Genomic DNA, 26,179 nt, shown 5'->3' on the forward strand with positions numbered 1-26,179 from the left:
GATACAGAAAATGTCATGCATCTACACAATTGAGTACTTATTCAGTTATCAAAAACAATGACTTCATGAAATTCGTAGGCAAATTGATAGAAATCTCATCCTGAATGAGATAACATAATCAGAAAAATATATAAACTTTATGCACTCACTGATAAGTGGATATTAGCCCAAAAGCTGGAATTACCCAAGATTCAATCCACAGATCACATGAAGTTCAAGAAGGATGACCAAAATGCAGGTACTTCGGTCCTTTTTAAAAAGGGGAACAAAAGTATTCATCGGAGGGTATAAAGAGACGTTTGGAGCAGAGACCGAAGGAATGGACATTCAGAGGCTGCATATATATAACAAAACTAGATAATATTGGTCATAGATAATAGCTATTTCCTAAGAGGCTTAGCCAGAGTATGTCAAATACAGAGGTGAATGCTAGCAGCAAACCATTGAACTGAGACAAGGTTCCCATTGGAGGAGTTAGAGAAAGGATTGAAGGAGCTTAAGGGGCTATATGAACAACAATATCAACCAAACGGAGTTCTCAGGGACTAAACCCCCATCCATAGAGTACAGATGGACAGACCTGTGTATCCAGCTGCATATTTAGCACAGGATGGCCTTGTTGGGCACCAATGGGAGAAGAATCCCTTGGTCATGCCAAGAGTCCAGCCCCCAGGATAAGGGAATTGCAAATCTGGGAGGTAGGGATGGACGGGTGGTTGGGTGGGTGTATGCCCTCCTAGACAAAGGGAGATGGGGGATGGGATAGGGGATTTATGCCTGGGAACCCATTAAAGGGAATAACATTAGAAATGTAAATAAAAAAATCCAATAAAAAAGAAGTATGAGAAATGAGATAATAGTATAACAAATTGACAAGTCTCACAACAATACATTTTCATGAAGTGAAACAGACAATCATGGTAGACAATAGGAGTGTTCGGTGTGAGGTATGTTATTCTGAAATGAAAATTCAAAGGAATTCAGACACTAGAAATCAGAAAACTGATGCCTCTGAGAAAGTGAAAAGTAGCTTCAGACTAAAATGAAGTCGTGATGTAAGGGGCCACCCATCCTAAGCTTGCATTATAGGACCGAACTGGTTCAAAAGAATTGTGTGACCAATCTTGCAAACGCAAAGAAGGCTCCAAAGTTTGAAGCAAGATTCCTACTCATACACTCATTATCAGTCATTTCTATGCTACTGTTATGAAAACAAAGACCACTAAGCCAGAAATGATACATTTCATTTTTCTGCAATGAATTGTGATTAAATCTGGTGATAAAACTTTGAAAAGATTGGTTTTTATTGTTGTAAAAATATAAAAAATAAAAACGTCTTTTATCCTGTTCTATATCCAGGACCATAGATATCTATCTGCTAGATATCTTAATCTCAATGAGCAAAACCTTTCACCTGCTTTGCTCCATTCCATATCACACTGCTTAAGGCCTCTCTCTGAGCCTGGCAGCAATCTCTCTACCTATCTAGTTCCCAAGGCAGTTTTCCATGCTAGAAACACACATCCCAATTCAGTGGCAGCCTCTGTCCCAAACTCAATTCTCCATAGGAAAAACCAGACAACACAATCATCTTTGACCCAATTAATGAGATATAATTGCCCACCTAATCATGCAAAGCCAGGTACACATCGATCCACGAAGAACACTAAGACCAACCTGTTAATACACAGAGTGGAATCTTTATGTCAGCTTCCATTTCCTCTCCTCCGTGGCTACCCTCTCTGTCCCTCCTGTCTCTTCCTCTTTCTGTTTCCGTATCCTCTTCCTTCACACTTTTCTCCTGCCCATCCTTCCTTTTTGTCCAATGACAGACCTCCTTCTATTCTGTACCTGTCCTCACCTGTATTTTACAAATTAAATGAGGAGAACGTTCTGGTGAAGTCACCTGAGTTCTGAAAACATGACTAGGCAGCTGTCCTTTGGGCAGTGTAATTAGCATCAAAATACAGATAACTCCAGGGCAAACCACAACAGGCTTTATCTAATTTTCCTCCGTAGAAACAAAGGATTTTTCTTTATGAAACCCCCAGAGTATTTCATTTTTGTTAAACCTGATATGAAAACAAAGGGATGTGCCTTAAGGAACATACACATGGTCTTTTGTTGATCAGTAAGCTAAATGTAGATCTTCAAAAAGTAAGTGTTGATCTGCAAAGGTATATCAACTAATTTTTATTGTAATAGCAGAGAGATAACATATGACTGAATTCCACAAATGTGCACAGCTTAATCTACACTTTGTATCTGAATACTAACTTAAGTAATCATTTTCTTATAATTGAAGGCTTGTCAGAGTATGTACTGAAAACTAAGGGTGTGGCTCAGTGATACAATGTCTAGCTAGAATACGGGATGATGTAGGTTGAATCCCCAGCACTGTATTTGAAACCTTATTTGATCAGAGAATTTTCATTGGGAATCAATGCAGAGACTCATAGTTGGTCAATATGCTGAGCATGAATTACTGTTGAGTTCCCAGCTCTTGATATGACATCTGTATCATGAATTTACAGCACCAATGGTGACCTGCACAGGATCAATCTAGTTAACATCACAGTACAGATGAGAGATATGCTATTGTTATGAAAACAAAGACCACTAATAAACAATACCCCATCCCTAGCCAAGGCAGTATTGGTAAGTGATGGCTCCTGGTGGAGGATCATATCGTTATGGGGAATGTTGCTGCTGGCAGCTCATAAATCTCCAGCAGATGGCCCTAAACACACGTGAGCATACTGGCAACACTAACTGAACTAGGTGTGTTATACAAAGGAGGAGGGGGGAGTAAAGGTGAGAACTGGTGGGGCTTCTGGAGAAGTGAAGGAGCAGAGTAGAAATGATAAAGATATATTATATAGATGTATGAAACTGTCAGAGAATAAATTTAAAACATTCTTTAAATTTCCTTGAAAATTAAATTCAAATAATTTCTATGGGTGAAAGATTACTATTAATATTGAGAATTATAAATGAACAATTTTTCCTTCATTGCTGCATTTTGCTGTTGTAATGTCACACACACACACACACACACACACACACACACACACACACACACACACCTACTTTTCATTTGCTGGCCTGAATTTATTTACTCCTTGTGTTTTCTTGGTGTGGTTATCCTCTTAAGATGGAAGTTTCATTCTAGCACCTTCTATAGAGGTGAATTGGTAGATACTCTAAGTTTGGTTTTAAATGGAAAGTTTTTCTTTCTCCAATTACTATGCTTGATAGTCTTGCCGTATATAATAATCTGAACCAGCATATGTGGTTTCTTATGATTTGTAGAACATCTGTTCCAAGCCTTCTATTTTTAGTGTTTCAATTGAGAAGTTGGTTCTAAGGAAGACCAAAGTGCTGCTCCTTCATGCTGCTCCTTCAGTACTTCTTAGAAAGAGGAACAAAAATATTAATAGGAGAAAATTGGGAGACAACGTATGGAACAGAGACTGAAGGAAAAGCCCTAACTTGAGATCCAGCCCAGAGACATACAGCTCCAAACTGCATGTGTCTGGGCTGGAATGTCAGGGCAGGGAGCTGGGCAGGGGTGGGCAGATCTGTGGGCGAACACCCTCACAGAGAAAGGGGGAGGGGAACGGGTAGGGGTTTCTGTTCAGGAAACTGGGAAAGGGGATAACATTTTAAATGTAAATAAAATTCCAATTTAAACCAAAAAAGAAAGAATATGTTGTATATTGTATGAATGCATGACTAGAATCTTCATTCTTGTTGCCAACACCATAAAAACTCTCTGCCATGTATTGCACTCTGCTGATGAGGCTTAATTCTGAGGGTTTGTATGACTTCCTAAATTTTTCTTTCCAGTCTTATATTAGTTTGGATTTTCTTTAGTGATACTATTTCTACTTTCATGTCTTTTCTTCCCTATTTGATTCCACTGTTTGTGATAAGACAAATTTCATTAAGGAATTGGTTCATAGCCTCTTTTTGGACCTTAAACTTATACATAATTACTATTTTTATCCTTGTGTTTGATCTGTATTAAATTTCTTAAGGCCTACTGTAGTTGGGCTACTGGGAGGATGGTAATGCAGTAAAAAGAGCCTGTGAAAATATCTTATTTTGGTCCCAGCCTGGTATATTTCCTGGGAATCCCCCTTAGAAAGTTTGTCTAGGTATGTACTGCAGACTCAAGAAATAAAATGGTCTAGGAGGGAGTGTGGATAAACACTAGAGTGGTGGAGGAAATCTGGGTCCAAAGCAAGGTTCAGCTGTGTCCCTATTGAATGTAAGTAGGGTGAAAGTAGAGACATCTGAAAATAAATGAGCCAATTTGTAAGAGACTATTTTACAGCTGACTTCTAAGTATTCTATTCCTTACAATTTTCCTGCCCTCCTCTTCCATTATGTTCCCTGATCTATATATTCACTTCAGCTGTGACTAGATTTGTACATTGTGGTTGTGTCTGAGCAGGTTGTGTTTCTATTATTGTGTATAGACATACATAAAATTACAAATGTACATACAGAAACTTATGCACATATTATACTTTAAATACTTGTATATTTAGGTGCACTAATATGCACACACATACATGAAGATGTACATGTGTCACAATAGTAACTTCAAAAAATTCTGTCATCTTGAGATTGGGAGATAGGCACTATCTCAGTGTAAAGGCCTGGAAAAAAGTTTTCAAGCAAATGATCCCAAGAAACAAGCAAGTGGCCATAATAAAATCAAATAAAATATACTTTCAACCAAGTATAACCAAAAGAGATGGGGAATGACACTGCATGTTCATCATAGAAAAAATCAGAGAGATGAAGACTCAATTCTTACATCAATGACGAAAAAGCAAGGGCACCCACATTCATAAATGAAACTTTACCTAAGCTCTAAACACACAGTGAACATTACACTTAATAGAGGAGACCTCAATACGAAACTCACCAATGGACATGTTATTTATCAGGAACTAAAGAGAGATACCATAAAACTCAAAGAAATTATGAACCAAATGGATTTAACAGTTATTTGCAAAACATTTCACTCACCAAACAAAAGAATATTGTTTCTTCATAGAAATGACCATAAAATCTGACCCAAAACAAGCCTCAATGGATACCATAAGATTCAAATGAATCTTTGCATTCTACCAGATCACATGGACTATGGATAGACTTCAAGAAAATCAAAAACAACAGAATGCACAAATGATCATGGAAACTTAAATCTCTGCTCAATTGTAAATTGGTCAGGGAAAAAATAAAAAAAATAAAGACTCTAGAATTCCATAAAAAAGAATACATAGCATACCCAAATTTAAGGGACAGAATTAAATCAATGTAAGAGGAAATATTAATCATTAAGTGCCTTCCCCAAGAAGAGGAAATGACACGAAATAGTCAAAAACAGGGCTAAAATCAACTAATAAGAAACAAGGAAAATAATCCAAAGAATCAAGAAAACCAAGACCTCCTTATTTTAGAATATCAACAAAATAAATAAACTGTTAGCCAATATAGTTGAAGGAATATAGGCAGTTTCCAAATTAACAAAATCAGAAAAGAAAAGGGAGACATGACTACAGAAGCAGGAAATTAAAAAAAAATCAGCAAATCTTACTACAAAGTCGATAGTCAATAAAACTGGAAAATCTAGATGAAAAGAATGATTTTCTAGATACCACATACCCAATGTTTAATAAAGATCTTGGAAATTATGTAGACTACCATAAACCCTAAGGAGCAGTCATTTGAAATTTCCCTCCAAAACCAGCGCAGAGCCAGATGATTTTAGTACAGAATTCTACCCGACCTTCAAAGAAGAGCTAATACTAGTATTTTTTCACACTATCTCACAAAATAAAAACAGAAGGAATACTACATAATTCATGGTATGAGCCACAGTTACTCCAATATATAAATCACACAAAGATCTAACAAAGAAATAGAACTTCAGACAAATTTCTCTTATAATAATCAGTGAAAAAATGTTCAATAAAATTCTTGCAAACTGAGTTCAAAAAAGCATCAAAAACATCATTCATCATTATCAAGTAGGCTCATCCTCGGCATGCTAGGATGGTGCAATATACAAAAATCCATCAGTGTAATCCATTATATAAACAAAATCAAAGAAAAAATTGCATGATCACCTTATTAGATGCTAGAAAACCCTTTGAAAAATATACAAAAACAAAACCAGGGCAGCAAAAACCATTCTGAACAATAAATGAACTTCTTGGGAGAACAACATCCCTCACTCCAAGCTGTATTACAGAGCAATAGTCTTAAAAGCTGGATGGTATTGGTACAGTGACAGAAAAATTGGTCAATGAAATAGAGCTCAAGATCCAGAACTACACCCACACACCTGTGGACGCTCTGTGGCAATGAAGCCAAAACCATACTGTGGAAAAAGGAAAACATCTTCAATAGATAGTGGTGATCTGACTGATTGACTGTATGTAAAAGAATGCAAATTTATCCGTATGTATCACCCTGAACAAACCTCAAATTCAAGTGGATCAAGGAACTCAGTATATAACACGATACACTGATTCTAATAAGAGAAAGTAAAGAAGAACATCACACCTCTTGTCAAATGGGAACTTTACCTAATAAAACACCTGCGTCTCAGGATCTATGATCAACAGTAGAAGAATGGGACCTCTTGAAACTGAAAAGTTTTGTAAGGCAAAGGAAAATTTCAGTAGCATGAAATATCAACCTACAAATAGGATAAAGATTTTCAGTAACCCTGAATTGGAAAGAGGGCTAATGTTCAAAATATATAAGGAAGTAAAGAAGTTAGATTCCAAAAAAGCCAAATACACCAATTTAAAAATAGGCTACCGATTTCACATGTTCTATATCCCCTTTGCTACATATTTCACTAAAGTCATCACTGTTGGTTCCTGGGAGCTTCCTTGAATTCCTGACATCTCACTTAGGGTACCATCCCATCTGCTGACACCAAACCCCTATGTTACTGCTGATTATAAGAAGCACTTTCTGACAGGAGCCTGGTATGGCTTTTTCCTGAGAGGTTCTTCCAGAACCTGACCAAGATAGATGCAGATACACACAGCCAATTTTTGGAATTACCCTACGGACCACCAAGGGAAGAGCTATGAGAAGGACTAGAAGAGCTGAAAGGGGTTGCAAGACCATAGAAAGAATAATATCAACTAAGAGGTCCACCCAAGCTCCCTGTGATTAAACCACCAACCAAACAGTGATGATAGAATATGAATGTGGAAGTTGGTGAGTGGGTGAAAGACTACTCTCATAGAGGCAAAGGGAAGGGGAAGAGGAGGGATGCGATGGGGAGTTAGTGACTGGGTAACCTGGAAGAGGAATATTATTTGAAGTGAAAATGAATGAAATGATTAGAAAAAAAAACGGTGCACAGAGCTAAACAGATAATTTTCAACAGTGAAATGTCAAATGATCAAGAAGCAGTTAAAGATATGCTCAATTTATCTGGTTTTATGTTGAGGTCTTTGACCCACTTGAACTTGAGCTTTTTGTATTGTGAAAAATGTGAGTATGCTTTCATTTTTGTACATACAGACAGCCAGTTAGACCAGCATCATTTATTGAAAATGCTTTCTTTTTTCCATTGTACAGCTTTGGCTTCCTTGTCAAAGATCAAGTGTGCATAAGTGTGTGTTTTTATTTCTGGGTCTTCGCTTCTATTCCATTAATCAACCTGTCTGTCTCTGTACCCAATACTATACAATTTTTATAACTATTGCCGTGTATCTGAGCTTGAGGTTAGGGATGATGATTATCCCAGCCATTCTTTTAATGTTAAGAATTGTTTTCACTACTTGGGGTTTTTTGCCTTCATAAATAAATTTGAGAATTGTTTTTTCCATGTCTTTGAAGAATTGTATTGGAATTTTGATGGGGATTGCATTGAATCTGTAGACTGCCTTGTTCAGATGGCCATTTGTACCGTATTAATTCTGTCAATCCATGAGCATGGTGGATCTCTCCATTTTCAGAGATCATCATTGGTTTCTTTCTTAAGGGACTTGAAATTCTTATCATAAAGATCTATCACTTCCTTGATTATAGTTTCCCCAAGATACTTTATATACTCTGTGGTCATTGTGAAGAGAGTAGTTTCTCTAATTTCATTCTCAGCCTATTTATCATTTGTATAAATGATGATTACTAATTTATTTGATTTAATTTTATATCTGGCCACTTTGCCAAAGTTGTTTATTTACTGGAGAAGTTCTCTGATAGAATGTTTGGGATTGCTTATGTATACTATCAAATCCTCTGCCAATAGTGATACCTTTAATATTTCTTTGCCAATTTGTGTCCCCTTGATCACTTTTCCTTGTAGAAGTGAAAAAGAGCCTTGAACTAATTGGCACAGGGAAAATTGTCGTAAAAAGAACTCTAATGGCTAATGCTCAAAAATTGTTAAATGGGATCTCATGAAACTGGAAAACTTCTATAAGGCAAAGGACTAGTCAATAAGACAAATTGGCCTCATGCATATTGGGAAAAATCCTTACTAACCTAACATCAGATAGAGAACTAATATCTAAAATAAATAAAGAACTCAAGGAGCTAACCACCAAAAACAAACAAACAAATAAACAAACAAAAAAACCAAAACCAAACAAAACCAAACACAAAACAAATAACCCAATCAAAAAATGTGGTATAGAACTAAACCGAGGATTCACAACAGAGGATGCTTGAAGGGGTGACAAGCACTCAAAGAAATGTTCAATGTTGATATTGAGCGGAGTCATCAAAATCAAAATTAACCTTGTAATATTCAGAGTGGCTAAGATCAAAACCTCAGGTGACAACCCATGTTTGAGAGGATATGAAAAAAGAGGAACACTCTTCCATTCGTTGTGGGATTGCAAACTGATATAACCAGTCTGGAAAACAATTTGAGGGTTCCTCAGAAAATTAGAAATAGACTTACCTAAAGACCCAGAAATACTACTCAGGAATATACCCAAAAGATGCCCCACCATGCAATCCACTACATGTTTCAATATGTTCATATTTGTGATAACTAGAAGCTTGAAACAACCCAGATATCCTACAAAAGAAGAATGATTACAGAGAATGTGGTTCATTTACACAATGAAATACTACTCAGCTATTAAGAATGAGGGCATCTTGAGTTTTGCAGTCAAATGGATGGAACTAGAAAATATTCTGAGTGAGGTAACTCAGACACCAAAAGGACATGCACTTTATGTTTTCACTAATAAGTGGATATTAACAAAAATATTGCAGAATACACAAAATACAGTCCATAGAACTCAAAAAGGTCAACATGTTGAAGGACTCAAGTGAGTATGCCTCATTTCCACTTGAGAGGGAGAAGAAAACAACCACAAGTGGAGAGGAAGACAGGGACTTGGGAGGAAAAGCAGATGGTTGTGGGAGGAGAGGGGAACATGATCTTGTATTGGGTGGGGGAGAGGACAAAATAAAAAAGGATTAAAAAAAAAGTTGTGTTCAACGACCTTAGTTATCAGAGAAATGCAATTAAAAGGACCATGTGATGCTACCTTATACAAATTAGAGTGGCTAAGATCAACATCATAAGTATCAGCACATGCTGGCAAGGATGTGGAAACATAGAAATTGCTGTATGTGTTGCTGACTGGTACCACCATGCTGGATATCAATTTGGAGGTTCCGCAGAACACTGGAAATAGTTCATCCTAAATATTCAGCTATACTGCTCCTGTATATACCCAAAATAGGTTGCACCATGAAACAAGGACACCTACTCCACTATATTCAAAGCAGCCTTATTTGTAAGAGTCAGAAACTGGAAGAAATGCATATGACGCTCAAACAAATAATGCATGCAGAATCTGTGGTTCATTTACAAGATGGAATACTATTTAGCTATTAAAAATGTGGATATCCTGAATATAGAAGGCAAATGTGTGACACTAGAAAATTCCATCCCGAATGCGATAACCCAAACTTAAAAGGATATACAGTGTATGTAATCACTGATAAGTGGTTATTAGAAAAATACTATAAAATTTACATGATACAACCCACAGACTATACAAAGTTTAAAGAAAAAAGAAGGCCAAATTGAGAATGCCTGAATCCCAAATAGAAGGGGGATCAAAATATTCATATGAGGCAAATGCAGGAAGGGACAGGGTAGGAAAATTGGGCAGGATCAAGTTTGGGGTAATGGAGATGGGAGAGAAGTCCAGCGGGGCAGGATAATCAAAGGAAATATGCAGCTGCAGGAAGAAAGTGGTGTGAAACCTCTAGAAAATCCGAGAAACCTGAGATGTGAGAGGTGTCGATAACTCAATATGGGTTACCTTAGACAAAATTCCCAACATTTGGGAGATGGAACGTGAAGAGTATACCTCCAGTAGATAAACAGGTCCCCCAGTGGACAGGTGTGTACACCAACCAAACTTGAAAAATTTTGACCCAGAATTATTCCTGTCTAAAAGAATGCAGGGATAAAAGGAATGGCCAACAAGTGTAGGTCCAAATGAGCATACATATTATGAATTTGGTACTGAATCCTGACACTAATACTGCGGCTATGTATGCAGATAAGAGCCTAGCTTGTCTGTCCTATAGAAGATCACCAATCACTGAATAACACTGATTCACAGCCAAGCATTGGAATGAGGTTGGGCCCACATGGAAGAATTAGAAGGATTGAAGGAAAGGAAGAGGATGGTAAAACCTTAGGAAGAACAGCAGTGTAACCTAATCTGGACTCCTGGGAAGTCCCTGATACTAAGCCAATGAACAAAGAGCATGCATGGGTTAGTCCTAGAACCCATATAGATAGGTAGCAAAGGACTGCCTCAGTGAAAGAGGATGTATGTAACCTTGTAGATACTCTATGCTCTTCCACACAGTAGGGTGCAATGCCCAGAGGACACCCTTTCAGAGGGGAAGGGGAAGAGGGATGTGGTAAAAACAGTAGTGAAGGGGATACATTTTGGATGTAAATAAATAAAATAAGCATATAAAAATTGTAATGGTGTTTACTGTGAAAATTTAGTCTGCATAAGCATTTGTTGATTCTGAGTACTTGGTTTCATTCCCTGAACCTGACATGGTAGAAAGAACCAATTCCTTGCATGTTGAGTTTGGTTCTTATCTTGGGTACCAGGGCACTTCCGCTACTGAAATTAATATAACAATGAGATTAAAATTTAATTAAATGAAATAATAATGGCCTGGCTTCAGGGGATTTGCAAATTGATTTTGATGATATTGGAGGCAGTCCTTATAATTGACCATTTTTTAATGAACTAAAACAATGTCAAAAGTGACAGAATGTTTTGGTGCCAAAGCAAAGAATTAACAAGGTCAAGCAGATGCAATGGTTGCTTCTCAAAAGAGCTTTCAAAGTTGGAAGAATCTGAAAATACTGTCAACACATGAAAATACACAAAAATGGCCGCACATCTTAACCAAAATGTTGAGTTCCTTGGAGAGTTTCTGTTATGACCTATAACACTGTGGGAGGGAACTTATCAGACTGGTGACACTAATAGTTTGCAAATCTTCAGACTGAACACTATTAATATTGAATGCACAATATTTTCTCTATATACTGCTAATGAACCTTGATAGGACTCCATTCTTGTTCAATACATCATAGGACAGGAGTTTAGGAGCTTTCTCTGGTTTCTGATGCCAACATATATCACTAATATGCTGACTGGTCAAACAGTGAATGAGAACACTTTCTTTCAATGATGCAGAGATGATGGGGATTGAGTCAGTGCAATTATTTCTTGGGTCCCTGAGGTTGGAAACACAACAATTTTGTTCTGGAAATCATGCTACTGGAAAAATTATCTGTAGACTTAGACATACTGGTAACTGTGGACTCTGTAATTTCATGTTGCTGTCCTTTGTTGATGGGAGTGAAAACAACAGGCTCCCCAGAATGAACCTGGGGGGATGAGAAGGAACCATTACTCCTTAGTATATCCCCAGTGACACTGTTATTAGCACTGATTTTGAACAGCCTATTAAGGAGTATTCAGATAAATAGTGATGCTCTGACATGCAAGTCATCAAGGATTTGGTTTGGTTAAAGAGATGGCTCAGTGGTTAAGAGCACTGACTGTTCTTTCAGAGGTCCTGAGTTCAATTCCCAGCAATCACATGGTGGCTTGCAGTTAGGTGTGATAGGATCTGATACACTTTTCTGGTATGTGTGTAGAAAGCAACAGTTATGGTGTTCTCACATAGAATAAATTATATAACTCTTTTTACAAAAGGGAGGGGGGGTGGTAACTAACCAAAATTACGAGTCCAGTTCATCTCAGTAAATTAGCAATGGCTAGAACTCAAAGTGTCTTATATAATATGAGGAATCTGCAAATTATTCTACAACTGATGTCTTGGGCCAAATGGACTATATCAATAATATCCTGTGAAAAAAATAGAATTGTAATATGATTAATTCCAGAGGTAATGCATGCTTTCTTTGTTACTCTTTCTTGTATGACAGAGAATGTTCACCATATATAATACTAGAAGCTCAAAAAATTTTAGAGATTATTATTGCTGATGTCTTTGTTTACTTTATTTCTATGACATTCTTAGTGAGAAACAGAGCACAATATGAACCAAACCACTAAAAAGACGAGGTATGGTTTATAATACTGAGCAGCCTCTTCATTCCCTAACTTGTGCTTCACAGCTAAAAAATCTGCCTTACTAAATTTAGGACTTCTTTTATCATATGTAGGCAACATAGGAAATAGGATAGTCCCATTGCTGCTTAAAGTTACTTGCAATTCTGCCTAGTATTCCTAGATGATACAAATTATCACTGTTCTTCATTGATGGGTAAAACAATTCTCTTGGTAACGTGTTCATTCATGCCGTTGAATCTGCTATCTCCTCTTACTCTGCATAGGTTTATCACAATTGCATTGTTTATTTATCCTAGAAAACATACTTCTCAATGTATATGTTTAGGACAGTGGTACACAATGAGTGTGGTTAAAGAAACATTCAAGGATAAGTGTAGACATTCTTCACAGAGAGTTATAGCCACAGTAAACTTCAGAGTGTGTTCGTCTAAATTAAGAGTGTTGTCTCCGTGGGTGGAGACTGTCAGATCAAGAAAAATAGAAAGAGGATACATTTAAAATATGTAGTTTGTTGTAGGATTGGTAAAGATCTTTTCCCAATCTGTTGGTTGCCGTTTTGTCCTGCTAAGACTGAACCCCCAGTGAACTAGACTATGGGGGGAGGGCGGCAATGGGGGGAGGGTTGGGAGGGGAACACCCATAAGGAAGGGGAGGGGGGAGGGAGATTTTGCCCGGAAACCGGGAAAGGGAATAACACTTGAAATGTATATAAGAAATACTCAAGTTAATAAAAAAAAATATGTAGTTTGCCTCTATGTATATGTTACTGTAAAACTGTGTGTGGCATTCCCTAAAAGAAGAATCAGAGAGAGCCTCTGTATGTGTAGATATGGAGAAGTATAGGATATAATGATAAATTTTGATAGAGATGAATATGGGATTCATCTAATAAATGAATGAATGAAAATAAGAGCATTGATATAAATTTTAGGAAAGGCAGTTGAAAGAAAACATAAGAATAAGAGTTTTTGAAATAACATTAGAAATATTTAACCTTTAAATTCAAATTTTTTTACTAGAAATATGAACGTATGCCTCTGTGTATATTTGTATGACTAGAGTCGCAGAGCTGAACAATTTCCATTATCATAGATAGAATCACATGTTTAATCATCCAAAAATTCTAAATTCTGCAAATTGAAAAGAAATCACTCATCTTGGGTGGGATATCAATTTAGGAATCTAGAAATTTCCACTAAGAAAATCTTGGTCAAACCTGAAGAGTTTGAATAACACAATAATTAGCATAGCATACTAATTTTCTGAATATAGGCATGTTTGAATTAGACTAATATTTTATACAGTAATGGAAATGTAATAAAGTATCAAGGACTTTTACTTTAAACCTTTGTTTAAATCCAAAGACTTTAAATCCTTGTTCATTTAAGGAGATAAAATAACTTCGCAGCAGAAAATATTGGCTGACCCTATCTTAACCAGTGACCAAAGTGAAATTTTCAAAGGAATTGGATGACCTGAAATCATGTGCCTTATATGCCATACCTCTCACTTTGACTTTGACTCAAAATTATTTCAATTAATGTCTAATAGACAATATGAATTCATGCTATGGCTGTGTGGTAGAACTTCATCTTCCACCCAGTATATTCTTTACAGTGTCTCTCATTTTGCAAAGCTTTGTGTCCAACGTGAGAGACATATCATGAGGAAATGGTATGTAATCTTCAAAAACAAAAAAATCTTGTATCAAGGAAAGCATGCAGAGTATTAAAGATAAATAAAGACTGAGTTATTTTTGTCTCATATGCTTTTGTTTAGGCATGTTTAGGAATGTTTAGGCATGTTTCTCTTTTGCCTGTACATTATTTTGTTTATTCTACTGTTTTTTTTTTGCTTTGAGTGTGTATGTTCCAGGGTGTTTGTTTGTATGTACGTATGTATGTATATATGTATGTATGTATGTATGTATGTATGTGTATGATTATTGTTACATTGTTCATTCTTATGTTTGTATGTTTGTTTACTTTTCAAAGAGAAAGTGTGAGAAAAGTAGTTTGATGAGTGAGGAGGTAAGAGGAACCTGGAAAGATACTTTTGAGGTAAATCCATTATCAGAATATATTGTACTACAGAGCAATAGTGAAAAAACTGCATGGAGTTGGTACACAGTCAAACAAATTGATCAATGAAATAGAATTGAAGACCCAGAAATAAAACCACCAATGTATGCACACTTGATCTTCAACAAAGAATCCAAAAATATACAATGACAAAAAGAAAGCATTTTCAATAAATTGTAATGTTCTCATTGTCTTTTACATATTGAAAAATGAAAATAGACCAATATTTGTCACCATACACAAAGCTTAAAGTCCAGGAGGATCAAGCAAGAACCTCAACATAAATCCAGGTAGACTGAATGTAATAGAAGAGAAAGTCGGAAAGAGCCTTGAACTTATTGGCACAGGGGGAAATTTCCTAAACAAACTCCAATGACTTACACTCTAAGATCAATAATTGATAAATGGTACCTCATGAAACTTGAAATCTTCTCTAAGGCAAAAGAGAATGTCAATAAGACAAGATGGAAACCTACAGATTGGGGAAAAATTCTTCATTAACCCCACATTCAATAAAGGGCTAATATTCAAAATATGTAAAGAACTCAAGAAGCTAAGCACAAGAAATATCCCAAAACAAACAAACAAACAAACAAACAAAAAAACAAAAAAAAGCAAAGAACTCAATCAAAATGTGGTATAGAACTAAACAGAAAATTCACAACAGAAGAATCTGGAATGGCTGAGAAGCACCCAAAGAAATGTTCAAAGTCCTTAGTGAACACAGAAATGCAAAGTAAAATGATCCTGAGATTCCAGCTTGCACCAATCACAATGGTTAAGATCACAGCCTCAAGTGACAGCACGTGTTGGCAAGGATGTAGGGAAAGAGGAACATTCCTCCATTGCTGGATTGCTGGTGGGATTACAAACTGGTACAGACTCTCTTGAAATCAATTTGGAGGTTTCTCAGAAAATTGGAAATCGATCTACCTGAAGATCCAGCAATACTATTCTTGAGAATATACCCAAAGGATGGCCCACCAGGCCACAAAGGCATGTATTCCAATATTTTCCTAGTAACCTTGTGTGTGAAAGCCAGAAATTGGAAACAACCCAGATGTCCCAAAAAACAGAAGAATGGATACAGAAAATGTGGTTCATTTACAAAATGGAATACTACTCAGTTTTAAGAGCAAGGATATCCTGAGCATTGAAGGCAAATGGATGAAACTAGAAAATATCATCTTGACTGGGGTAACTCAGACCCCAAAGGACATGCATGGTATGTACTCACTAATAATTATATATTAGCCAAAAACAGAACAAAACAAAACAAAACAGAATACTCAAGATGCAGCCCACATAACTCAAAGTTGAAGAAGCTGAAGGGTCCAAGTGAGAATGCCTGAATCCCACTTGGGAGGGACCCGAAAGCAATCTCAAAGGGGAAGGAAGGGTGGGCGCTGCGTGGGTAAAGTGACAGCGTTTCAGAAGAGAAGAACGTAATCTGGTACTGGGTGGGTTAAAAGAACTGAAGCTCTGTGGGCAAGCAGAAAAAATGGAAACAGGAAACCTCTGGAGTTAGGTGGTTGGTCGGACCCTTCAGAAAGAACGAAACACCTGGAAGATGAGAGAATCTCAGGACTCAAACGTGAGGAAGGGGCTAGATGAAATTTCTACAGTGGGGAAAGGGAACTTTTAGAGCACATCTCCAGCGGAAAGACAGGGCATCAAGTGAGGGATGTGGTTGCTATACTACAGTCAAAGTTCTGACCCCTAATTGTTTTCTCTGAAAGAACTGCAGAGATGGAAATCGAGAAGAACCCAAGGAAAAGAAGGTCCAGCAACAGGCCCAACACAGTATCCAGCTCATAAGGAGGCCTAAAAGTCTGTCTCGACCACTGAGGAAATGGAGTGCTCACAAAAATGACCTAACATGACCACTCTCCAAAAGATCCCTGAACGAGCAGCTGAAAGAGTCTGATACAGATATTAGCACCCAACAAATGGATAGAAGGTGCTGACCACTGTGGTTGAATTAGGAAAAAGCTGAAAGGTGATGGCCAACCTGTAAGAGGTCTAGCAGCCTCAATAAACTTGGGCCCCTAAGATCTCTGACACTGATCCACCAACCAGGTAGCATACACCCACTGATATGGGGCCCCCAACACATATACAGCAGAGTACTCCTTGGTCTGTGGTCAATCAGAGAATCCTAATCCTCAAGGTCCCAATGAGTTTAGAGGTCTGGTAGGCGGGGGACTTTGGAGTGATGAGTAACAGCCAGAGGGTAGACTGGGATGGGAATAAAATTTGGGATTTAGGAAAATAAATAAATAAAATTTAAAAATATGTAATAAATATTAAGTAAATAATGAATAAGTAAATAAATAAAAATAATAAATATAAATAAAGAAAAGAGAAGAAGGGTAAACTGTGGATTATGTAAACAGTGGAGGAGTAGGTTCACCTCAAAAACTCAACTTGTCCCAGCATCTGCAACTCTCCCATAACATAATAGAGATACAATTCTTTATCTACTTAATTAAATATCCAGTCTGGAGACTTAGAGTAAGTAGTATTGTGTTTTGTATAACTTCAGGTTCAGGCTCAGTGTGTGCTCTCCTTGAGACTCTCCCATTTAGGACAGAGTCATCTACCATAGCACAGACTCAAAAGTGCAATGAAGATCACAAGCTATTTTCCGTGTTGACTATTATATTATTTGCTCTACCCTTGCAATTTTTGTATGAAATTGAACTTCAGAAAAAAAAAAACTAAGGAGAAATTTTTCATTATTTCATTGGAAAATGATCAGAGGTTCCCTAAATTGTATCTCTCCTGTTTTTCCATATTCTTGTGTTTTAGACCACTGCCTTGCCATCACCATTCTAGAATGATAACCTTCCCTCAGCAGTTGTTCTGGCTCCCTATCCAGTCAGAAGGAATCAAATATACTATACTGCCCAGTCCTGGATTTATGTTTAATTCACCCGCAGATTTTTGACAAAATTTTGCTACTCTCTATAGTCATTGCCTCATACCAATTCTCACTTAGTTTTTAGCTTACCTATTTACCCATACAACATCAACTGTTCTGCAGTAATACTGGCCCTGACAGTCCTGGTCATTACCTAAACATCTATCACAAAACGATTCAATAACTTACCCAATTCTGTGAGCTTTACTGACATAACATGTAATATATATTTGATTTCTGCTTTTACTCCTAAAGGCAGAAAATATATCTCAATGATAGATTGAACATGTAATAATGCATTTTATGAACAATGAAAACAATTTAATCAATATTGTATGAACCAATCTCCATTGGGTATATTATGACATTTAAGAAAATCCCTGAAACCAAGGTTTAAAATTACATTCTGCCTGTGAGGAATAGAAAATCCAATCTTTAATGCAGTCACTTGCAATCACTTGGGAGTACTCGAAGACACAAAGAATGTTTGTTCTTCATTGTATTTTGCTTATCAAAACTCATAAGTAAATATATCCATCTCATATCTGTCACTCCCAGTTATCTCTCTGGCTCTCTGTTTCTCCTATTTGTAGGAGAAGATTTAAGCTATTAACTACTACATAAGGTCCATTCCTGACTGTCTGCTAACATAATTCCCACCATGCTAGTCCTGGACTAATCATCTGGAAGTAAGAACTACCCAGTTAAATTCTTTTTAGACACATTGCCTTGGCTATGGTGTCTTATCACAGAAATATAAATGAAATTCATTAAATATCTAATAACTAATATATGATCTCTAGGCACAGACAAGCAAGTCATAGAGGAAGAAACTAGATTGGGTAACATAAATCTCCCAGGGAGGGGAACATCTGATAGAAATTATATATGATCTTTAAATTATCTCCCCCAAGCTCAAACACCCAGGTGGCTAACAGCACAAAAGAAAACTATACTATCTGACCATAAACATGATAGTCACTTCCTACACATCTTAAGATAGTTCAAGTAACCTCTCTCTCAAACTGAGCTTCATATAAGAAATAGCGTGGACCCTGGTTTGAGTTTCTATGTAATAACACTTCTTTGTAGTGTTACATCAGGGAGTAGAATTACATCAGGAAACATTTTCCAAAACTATACTGTGTTTAAATTTGTTGGGAATATAGTTAATGAGATCAAACTACCTAAATCTGTTCCAATTTTGAAAAATCAATTTAAATGTGTTTTCTTCCTTGCCTCTATGCAGTTTTCTTACCTGCCTCAACACTGGCACAAATCCCTTCACTCAAAGGAAAGCAGAGTAGCTTAAAAGGAATCCTTGAATTGGAGTTATCAAAGCTAGAAATCAAGTGAATGTTGGAACTTGAATCCAGTTCCCATGGAAGAACAGTCAATGTTCGTAATCATTAATCTATTTTCCCAGACTTATTCCCCAGTATATTAATCCTATAAATAGATAAATTTTTTCTTCCAAAATAACTCAAGGTCTCTCCATCCCTACCCTCCTTCCCTCCTTTCCTCCATCCTCTCCCTCCTTCCCTTCCCTCCTCTCTCTCCCTCTCTCTCTCTCTCTCTCTCTCTCTCTCTCTCTCTCTCTCTCTCTCTCTCTCTGTTGTGTGTGTACAAAATTGTTAAAGAAGCCACTACTGTGAACTTTCTGCTACAGATAAACAGTTATTTTACTGTTTTTATTTTCCTTATTTTTAATAAGTAGTGTAAACCATTCCTTTCTTTTCATAATAGACATGGGGAAGAAACAAGGGTTTATGACACAGAATAATTTCTCTGACTCCTATGTATAAAACATCCCTAGCAAAGAGAAAAACTCATAGCAGTTGAGCAGCTGGAGACATCAAGAGAATCATTAGGGGCACCCTGTACTCTCACTTCTGCTTCCCTGCATGGTTTATGTCATGGCTTGAATCACTGTGGGAGGAAACTTGTAACTCTGTTGACAGAAATAATCTGCTTCATCTTCAGGTTGCATGCTACTGATCTTGAGAGAAAACTGTGTGCCGGATCCACTGCCACTGAACCGTGATGGGACCCCGTCTTGCAAGCTACTTGCACCATAGATCAGGAGCTGAGGAGATTTCCCTGGCTTCTGCTGATACCACGCTAAGTTACTGTAAATGCCCTCACTTGCTAGACATTCGATGGAGATAGTTTCTCCCAGAGATGCAGATAGGGAAGGTGGAGACTGTGTCATCTGGATGTCACATATGGCATCTAAGATTGGAAAATTAAAAAAAAAAAAAAACGACGCATGACGAACTCTGTTGCAAGAAGATTTTCATAGTGAAAAAGAAACATTTATTACAGGAAGCTGAATAAATTTTCAGTGCTGTTTTCCTTACCTGTAATCCACAGCAACAACACCCCAAGAGATGAGTGGGCACACCCATGTCTGTGTGTGATCTGTGTGAGGCTGACTCCAACAGAGGGTGTGACCTGATTATGAAGAAGTCCTCATGTCAGTGCTTTGGATATATGCAAATCAGCAAAAGGTAGGCAGAGCTGCAGGTTTCATCAGGTCAGAAATCATTACAGACATGTTGTTCTCTTGATTCTCCAATTAAGACACAGTACAGGTTTATATGTAGAGAATGTGCAACTGTTTGAACAACAAACAAGGGCCATAGTCTATGAGTGAAACATTATTTTGATGTCTATCATGTTCTATTCAGAGTTACCATGTGTTTTCCTCCATATCCAGGTTTTTCAGACATTGTATTGTTCTAGGCAGTACATAACTGGTTCCATTTTCCTTTAAAAGTGCGTTGTAGATGCAATTGTGGCCATACAGGTTCTTCTATTTTTTTTCCTTTACCTATGTTTGTGAGCCTGAATTTTAGTTAGAATATTGTTCTCTTCTCTTTCCTTACTACTAGTCTCCCCAATTCTTGTCACTGTTCTTTTTCAAATTCATGGCCTTTTTATTCTTTTTTTCTGTGAACTTATACTGCTAAACACACACACACACACACACACACACACACACAGAGGCACATTCCTAAATATATCTTGTACACTCCACAGTGTACAATACTTGTACATACTACTTCTGTGTATGTTTTTAGGACTGATATTTTTATCCTGGACAATCCATTGGTATGCTCTTCCATAGTTAAAGCACCACGTCTGCTGACAGCTTTATCCTCTTCTCCATAGGGATTTTTTGTAGACATGGAGCCTAATGGGCTGTGGCCCATTCTGTTTGTCACAGTCAATAGTGTCCTCCTTGCTTAACTCACATTCGTGTTCTCATATTTTCAACAGTTTATGGGAAGCTTCTGTTGTTACTAGGAGATGCAACCTCACAGAAAATTCCCTGATCCTCTGGCTCTATCAGTCTTTCCATTTCCTTTTCCTCAATGCTTCCGGGATTTGGGTAAGTAAACCTTTTGCAGATGTATCCTTATGGACTGAGGACATATATGTCAGGCTAAGTTTCTGACAGAAAGACTCAAGCTGTGTAATGAAAGAATCATATAAAGAAGAAAAAGTAGAAGGTATACAAGGGAAGTTATAGTTGTGTCCTGACTTAGAGTGAGTTTCCATCAAAGGTTGAATGGAAAAAGTTTTACGTGTGCAGAGAAGCATTCTATTGGAGATAGAGATTTTACTGGATGAAATCACCCACTCATGGGCTGAAGATGATGGACAGAAGAGAGCTGTCACAAAGAAGTGGATAATGGATAGGTTAATAAATGATTGATTTGAAAAATTTATGAGGAGGGTGACTCTGAAATAGGTAGCCATAGATTTCCACTCAGGGATACATCAGAGATTAATTTATGTGAAATAGACATACCAAGCTTACATATAGCAGTAATAATATCTTTTAATATGAACATAATTTGTGTAGTGACACCATATATACATGCCTTGATAAAATAATTAAAAACATGCCAATAAACATAGTTCATCAAAATCCTAATATATTATACAGTTTCATCAAAGTGTGGCACAGACACTTAAACAGAGGGTAATCAAATGGCCTGATTTGTTCTCTGCAGAAAGGCAGGATTAAATTCACTGTTGCCTAGGTCCAAGGTCAGGAAAGCTGCTGGTTGACTACAATGTCTCTTTGTGCTATATTGGTTCACACGTGAGTAACTCAACAGAGAAGATTGTCTCCTTTCTTACTACCTGAAATGTTTGACTTCACTTGCAACACTTCTGCTTTGTGGATAGGTTGATATAGTGCCTAAGTTTTTCAGATGACTACCTCTTCCTTCACTTCCTTCATTAGGTTACAGTCCCAGAACATTCTAATATTATTATAAAATAAGTTACATGACAAATGGATAGAACTTGGTGAGTCTCTCACTTCTCTAAATCAGCCTTTTTTCATAATCCTCTGGAATCATATTTTACAACACATTTCATTGTCTTAGATCAAATAACACTACAGTACATTGATGATCAAACTCTTGGAGTTCTGGTTAACCAACAATGGCATTCAAAATTTCTTATTCATAGAAATATGTAAAACAATGGGATTACTCAGGGAAAAACATGCATCGCCTATAAGAAGGCTGGATTAATTTTACTCTCATTGGTCCAGTGCCTGGATTTTGATCAATGTCTTGATGACTGGAACATCAAAGTATAGGGTGATACTTATTTAGCATCAAGAAAGTGTAAGCCCTCAAATTTTTCTCACAAGACTGAGAAGAGACTTGCTAGATCTAAAGTTCACATTCCCATTGGTTAACAGCCAATTTCTTCATGGCTATAAATGTAGGAGCGCTGTAATAAGATTCTCATTTATAAGACTCTGCACAGAGTCTTTGAAAACAGAAAAAAACAAAAAGTAAAATGTATTGAATCAATTCATACCATATCAAATATGTCACATGTCGATGAATTTTAACTGCCTATCATGATCCTTTGAGATGAAGCTGAAGAAATAGAATGGAAGGTGCATTTTGTCTCATCTTTTTTTCATAGAGTTACTGATTATGTCTTCCTATGGCCTTCAAGTTTCTCAACGTTGAAAACTCTTGATGATACTAACACGAACATTTTATTCAGGTAATAAGGTTATGTAAGTTTGTCTTATAATGGACTTAAGTTTTACACTATTTAAAGGAGTTTTTTTCTTCAACCTCATCATTTAGAAATCTCTTCTATTTTAGAGCATCGATATTCTCAGATATGTAAAGTTTCTAAAAACTTCAGAAATTAAAAAAAATCATTCACTATACTCTGTGAACAATATATCCAGGCATCGATAATTATATGATTCTCAATAAATAGTAATGATTCAAATCAGAAGGAAAACATGGTTAAAATGGAAGCAGTAGACAACTTTACAGGGAGCTTTGATCAGAGAGGGTGTCCATTTGGATAGTATGGTAGGTGGGGTACATCTCAGTGGATTTGGAAGAAGGAAAAATCTAACTACTTGTATTCTAATGTTAATTGTGTCCCCAAATTGCTTTAAAAGAGTGGGTTGATGAATATAGGATGCAAAAAATGTCCAGAGACAAGGCTATGACTCCAGTACAGACCTCATTTCTCTACAGACATTTAGCTCTGTTCTTCTTCCTCAGACTGTGTACCTTCCTCTGCTATAAAATGCTGAAAGAACATGTCCTTAAATAAAACTTCACAAGTCTGAGAGATCATTCTCAGCCTTATATTATTGGCTATATGGACACATAGCAGGCAATTTATTATTTTGGGACAAGAAAGGAAAATTGGGAAAGGGAATGATGGTTTTAACAATCAATTACCATGAGTATGAAGCTTTTTCAACAAAGTAACACTCCCTGGATGATGTGAATGCAATTTAGATAAAAATAGTGTCTTTGAAGGTGCAGACATGAAGCCTTATAGCATTTTTTCCTCTCCTTTCCATGCACCTGACTCTGTTGTATGTTTATGGATCCTATTCCCCTAACTGAGCTCACTTGTCTGACCTCAGTCAGAGAGGATATGTCTACTCATGGAGTGACTAGGCATCTGATTTTAAAAAAGAAATCTCATTTCTTATGGGACTAGTTCTGCCGTTGATGATTCAGTCCTCAATATAGAGACAACTGTCATGACTTGAAATTTAATTAGAATACTGTATTAATTTAGAATTGAAAGGTGTGGAAAATCCAATAGAAATAGAGAATGTGTTCACCTTATATGAGTATAGCACCCTAAAATTTTCAAAGGAAATGGTTGTATTTTTAAGATCTGTTTTTTTAACAAAGACAAGTCTGTCAGGTTCATGAGTGGTAGTAATAACAGCCGTGAAATCATTCTGGAACTTCCTTAAGAAGGAAAATCTGGGAATCATTTTGTCCATTCCTAATTTTCCCAGAGTTGAAGAACAACAGAGAGCACAGAGATGAGACTGAGACCCTCTGTTGTTGTGAGAGCCCTAAGCCCCACCAATTAATGCATATCTTCTCTGGGAAAGCTAATATTAGTGACTGACTAAAAATTCTTGATATATCTTTTAAAACATTCAAATAAAATTTCTATAGATCACAAAACTTGTGGAGTGTAAGAAACAAAGTGAGGAAGAAACATAGCAAAACAGTGTTCCAGACCTCACAAGACTCCTGCTTTCATGACCTAACATCTGCTGTGGCTGTCTGGATGAGACATGCAAGAGATTAAGTACATCAGCCCCAAAGCATGTAGTATGATGAGCTCATGTCCTTGTACCACTAACTGATAACTTTTTGATAGTTAATGGCTTCTAAGAGAGGGAGAGACAATGTTCTCTAAGAGTGTTGTCTCTGATAAATTTACCATGCTTGATCCAGTGGGTGTTCCTACATCTATTAGTTTATGACAAACCCACACTGGACGCATTGTTTTGGGTATATTGTACTCAGGGTTTATGTATATTTATATGGAGACCTGAAGTTAGGGGATGAAGAATGGGTTGTAGATTCAGGGAAGAGAGGGGTATGTGAAGATCAAATACATTGTGTCAATATATTAAATTCCCTTTTATAAAATATTACATTTTGAAACATTATTCAAGTTAATCATAGTAAACAGAATCAATTTTCCCCAAAGAAGATTTCAATTCTTCCATAGAGCGGCAAGTCAGAATGATAAAGTTTTGTTATTCTTACTGCAGGGCATGGGAAAATGTCTCATCAGTTAAGATAAGATACTGTCCTCCCAAAGAAAACAAATTCCTTTATAGGCATGCTTTCTTATGTTTCACAAATGCATACAGCTCCAGCTCTCTTCTGGCCTGCTTCGGTACTTCACTTACACGCACTCATTCTCATTTTCCCACATGAACTTCCACTTGCAAGTGAAATATATAAAAAGAGCATAGACTGCTGTTATAGAAAAACAGAATTATGTTTCAAGCAGATATGTATAATTAAATATATTCTACACAAATAAAAATGTAATAATCATTTTTAAAAACAAAGAATATTATATTGATATATAAAGGTGGAACCATTTTATTCATAATGGTCCAAATATTGAAATTAAGTGCACACATAATCAATAAGTGCCACATCAATGAAAGATCTGATTGGGTTTATGAAAGAGGAGACCATGAAAAAGGGATGAGAAGTGTCTTTGATTTGAGAAGATAGAAGACAAATAGTTTCTCCTGGGTCTCAGAAGAGCATAGCACTTTAGACTCTTGATTTTTTTCAAAGATTCATTAATTTTTATATTATGAATATACATAATTTTCAATATGCATATATGTGTACAGTAGGCATTCTTGGAATGGCTAAAAATGTGGTAACATTCTCTGAGGCTAGAGTTATGGATGGTTGTGAACTTACAATATGGAATCAAACCCAGGACCTCTGGAAGAATAACCAGTGATCTTAACCACTAAGCCATCCTTCTAGTCCATTGCACACCTTAACTCTTCCTCAGTGTGTATTCAGACCTATATAATACTGAGACGATCAAGTTGTATTCTTGGAAGATACTGTGACTGTAATAATATGTTAGAACAGGAAAAAAAGTTCAAAGGGAGAATCTGAATCTCTTCTTTTCCCTCAAATGACTCAAACTCTTTAGTATTGTGTGTTTGACAAACAACACATTATACTGTACTGTAAAATAAATAAATGAATGAATGAATAAATGAATAAATAAATAAATAAATAAATAAATAAGTAGAGGTAGGGAATTTTTGGAGGGTGTGTGGCCATGTAAGCATTTCACTGTGGAGGCAGGGCTTTGAGATCTTAAATACTTAAGCTACACCGACGTGAAGCACATTTCTCCACTCCTAGGCTGTCTTTGGATCAAGATGTAGAACTCCCACCTCCTCTAGCACCATGTATTCCTTCCTGTTGTCAAGCTTGTCATAAAGATGATAATGGACTGAACTTCTAAAACTATAAGCCACGGCTAATGAATTGTTAACCTCTATAAGAGTTTCTTTGATTATACTTTCTCTTCACAGCAATGGAAATCCTAACTAAGTCAGAAGTGTATTCATGGAGATAACTAATGGGGATAATGAAAGCAGTTAAGACATTTATTTAAAAACTTCCCAATATCCTTAGTACTGA

The 26,179-nt window shown here is 36.6% G+C and overlaps 1 long non-coding RNA gene and 1 pseudogene across 4 annotated transcripts in view; one reads left to right on the forward strand and one right to left on the reverse strand.

Annotated features, from left to right (window-relative positions):
- LOC120102301 (uncharacterized) overlaps positions 1–26,179 on the forward strand; it is a 43,545-nt gene that overhangs the window by 11,072 nt on the left and 6,294 nt on the right. For 2 of the 4 annotated variants that reach the window (XR_005503628.2, XR_005503632.1), the window contains 3 exons: positions 19,644–20,170; positions 20,943–21,054; positions 22,620–22,703. This is a non-coding gene — a long non-coding RNA (uncharacterized LOC120102301). Of the gene's footprint in view, positions 1–13,372; positions 19,059–19,643; positions 20,171–20,942; positions 21,055–22,619; positions 22,704–26,179 lie in introns of those variants that run through there. The other 2 variants (XR_005503631.2, XR_010066185.1) reach the window with 2 other exon arrangements.
- Positions 19,570–20,068, reverse strand: Igkvl-ps2 (immunoglobulin kappa variable like, pseudogene 2; annotated as a pseudogene).

This window comes from Rattus norvegicus, chromosome 4, assembly GCF_036323735.1.
Source record: "Rattus norvegicus strain BN/NHsdMcwi chromosome 4, GRCr8, whole genome shotgun sequence".
Classification (NCBI taxonomy): domain Eukaryota; kingdom Metazoa; phylum Chordata; class Mammalia; order Rodentia; family Muridae; genus Rattus; species Rattus norvegicus.